Source organism: Bison bison, unplaced genomic scaffold (assembly GCF_000754665.1).
Source record: "Bison bison bison isolate TAMUID 2011002044 unplaced genomic scaffold, Bison_UMD1.0 scf7180017864492, whole genome shotgun sequence".
NCBI classification, from domain to species: Eukaryota; Metazoa; Chordata; class Mammalia; order Artiodactyla; family Bovidae; genus Bison; species Bison bison.
This window is the reverse complement of record NW_011495051.1, coordinates 2,395,859-2,399,037: the sequence shown is the minus strand read 5'-3', so window position 1 is coordinate 2,399,037 and position 3,179 is coordinate 2,395,859.

Below are 3,179 nucleotides of genomic sequence, written 5' to 3'. Positions count from 1 at the left end.
TGAGAAAGTTACAGTGGGAGATGCCTCTGTGCAGAAAGAGGAGAGACCAAGGTGGTTTCACCAGATGCTCTTCCTGTTTTATAGCCTTAAAACACAGACCCTGGAAAGAGATCGATGCCACTGGGGTCCCAGTAGGGGACTGCACTTTTGCCCAAATCATTTGCTGCTGCCCAGGGTTGATGGAGACCTGCGGTCATGTTCACTGATGCTCAGGGAGCCCACAGAACAGGGTCATCTTCACAACTGTCCCCTGGGAGTCAGTGGCCTTGCCGCAGCCCTCCTCTCCTCTGCCCTTCCTTCCCCACAGCTTCCCATCACTCTCACAGCATGCAGCAAATGCCCACCAACTCCCCAGGGGCCTCTTGTGCCCCACCTCCTTCCTCTCTCCCCCTCCATCACTGCCCCACCCACACAGGCCCCCTCCTCACTGCTCCTGCAACTCGCCAGGCCTGGTCCTGCCCCAGGGCCTTTGCATGGGCTGTGCACTCTGCTTGGACCACTGTCCTGAATTTCCATATGGCTTAGTCCCTCCTGTCACCCTGATTTCACTCAAAAGCCCGCTCATATCCACCTGGGAGGTTTATTTTTACTCCAGTGGACCGCAGGCCCCAGGGTCTCTGCTTGGCAGCTGCATCTGTATGCCCAGCAGGGCACCTGGCACATGCTGGGGAAATACTGGCTGACTCCACAGTTGAATGAGACTGATCTGCAGTGGCGGGACCAGAGGGCACCTGGGGACAAGGAGGCCACAGGGAGGGGTCATGGATGGAAGCCAGGAGCCCTGAGGGCGATGCATACACCATGCCTTCCATGTGGCAATGGTTCCGTGGGTGTAACATGTGTGCACCTCTCACCGCCTAACATGCCTACGGACAGAAATACTGTTTTCACACGTGGATCTCATTTCCAGAATGTGACTTGGTGTACACCCATGTACACACACCACATACCCAGGGTGGACATGACGGGGAAACACCAGCACATACATAACGGCAGCTGTGTCTGCCTGCCGGTGTTGTTGTGGTTTTCATGTTTTTGGTTATAATGGGCACAGTTTCGTGGAAAAGGAAGAGGAAGTTAACAGCCTGTGTTGAAATAAGGGAAGGGGCTGGCTTTTCCCCTGAAACGTGGGGAGTTTTACCTGAGTTCGAGCTGGAGCCAGAGCCACCTTCCAGCCTCGGGGTAGTGGTGTGGGGGACATGAGGGTCTGAGAAGAGGCGGCAGTGACATTGACCCTGAAGATGGGAGTCACTATGAAGACTTGAGCAACTGTGGTCAGGCCCACAGAGGTCCAGCCCCTCCTCTGGGTCCAGGGAACCCAGCCCCCTTCTCCCCTCATGTGTTCCCCACCTGGACAAGCATAGCCCCCTGACCTGCTGGGAGTACCCACTCCCAGTCTGCCTTCCCCAAAGCTGCCACCAGAGGGCGCCCGTGAGCACCTGTGTCCAAGACCTCCTCTGCCCACAGCTCCCCCGAGGCTCCCACCTCCTGGGGTCAAGGATCTCACAGCCCTCTTTCTTGGCTGAAGCCGTGGAGTTCAAGCCACACCCCCTGTACTGCCTACCTCCCCCCCACCCCCACCGGCTTCCTCTCCCCGTTGCACACGTCTCTGTACTCTGCTCTCTGCTCCCCAAAACCAAAGCCCCTGAGGCAGGAACCCTGACACAAAGGCACAGAACGGTGTGGACAGGCAGAAGCCAACAGGGACAGGCCCCAGATCAGGGGTCCCCCCCAGTGGAGCTCAGGAAGCAGGCAGACCCCTCGGGAGCTCCCAGGCCCAGAGCACGGAGCCCGCTGCTGGAACCCCAGTGTGGAGCTGCACCAGGCACCCCAATGACTGGCCAGGGCCTCCCCAAAGCCTGGGCTGGGGCTGGGGCTGGGGCTGGCCAGTGGGCTTGACCTTCATACAGCCATCACCCTTCCCCCCATATCAGGTTGAATGGTGTCCTTCCAAATTCACAACCATGCAGAACTCCAGAACGTGTCCTTATGTGGAAATGGCATCTGCAGGTGGAGTGAGTTGGCACACTGGCTGGAGCAGGATGCGCCCTAAACCCAAAGACGGACGCGTGCTTATGAGACGTCAGAAGAGACGGCCACGCGACCCTGAGGCCAGGAGCCGGGGGACACACAGGACACACGCTGCCTCCAGGGCTGGGGGGTAATGGATCCCAGCTGTATTGTGGTACGCCACCCCCACCATGGTCTATCGGCTCTGAGCTGGCTGCCACCTTCATGTTGCCATGGGGTGGGTGACGGTCCCAGCTACGGGCAGGAGGCACACCGACTCTGCTCTTTATACAGACATGAGGCTCTGCCCCCAACCCTCCCCCAAGAAATGCATATGACCCTCAGGGGGTCTGTCCAGATCCTGAGGCCCCAGCCCCGACAGGACACGCGATGCTGTGGTTTGTTATGGCTTTATTTCTCATCGTCTGGCCGCATCCCACAAGCAGCCTGAGCTCCACCTAGTCAGTGGCCCTGACCATGCCCCCCAGGGAGGAAGGACACTCACTCGGCATCCCCAGCCGGTCCCTGGCTCACACATTCACACCCGGGGAAGGGTGGGCCACCAGCCCCGCATCGCCCTAGAGGGGGCCGGGCACTGGGTAAACAGTCGGGCAGATGGGCCACTGGACAGGGAGGGTCAAGGAACCTGCAGCCCCAATGGCTGCCCCTCCCAGGCCTGCCAAATAGTCACCTGTTCCCTCCAGTGGGTGGTAGGTGGCTTCGGGGGGGAGCCAGTCCCCAGCCCCTCGGAATCGGAAGGCTAGTGAGCGTTCCCTGGTGGCCAGTAGGCCCCTGGAGTCCCTCCTCCTGGACCCTGAGTCCCCAGCACTGGACAAGTCACTGATTATATTGCTAATGAATGGTTACACCTGGGTCTCCCTGAGGTCACTCCCAGCCCTGCTCGCCTCCCCCATCTCACCCCTTCCCAGGGGCTCAGGCCTGGACCTGCCCCCTACAGGTCCCAGGAAGAGCTCCCCTGTGGTCACGTCCCCTCGGGGGATATGGGGGAACATGCTCCCCCTGAATGCGACCTCCTCCTTGCAGATGAGGAAACCGAGGCCCCGGGACAGGGGCAGAGGGGCTGCCTCCGCCCCCAGGGCTCCTCAGGAGAACAGGCTGAGCAGGAGCTCCAAGGACTAGGAGAGGTGGGCGGGGCCGGGTGGGCGGGG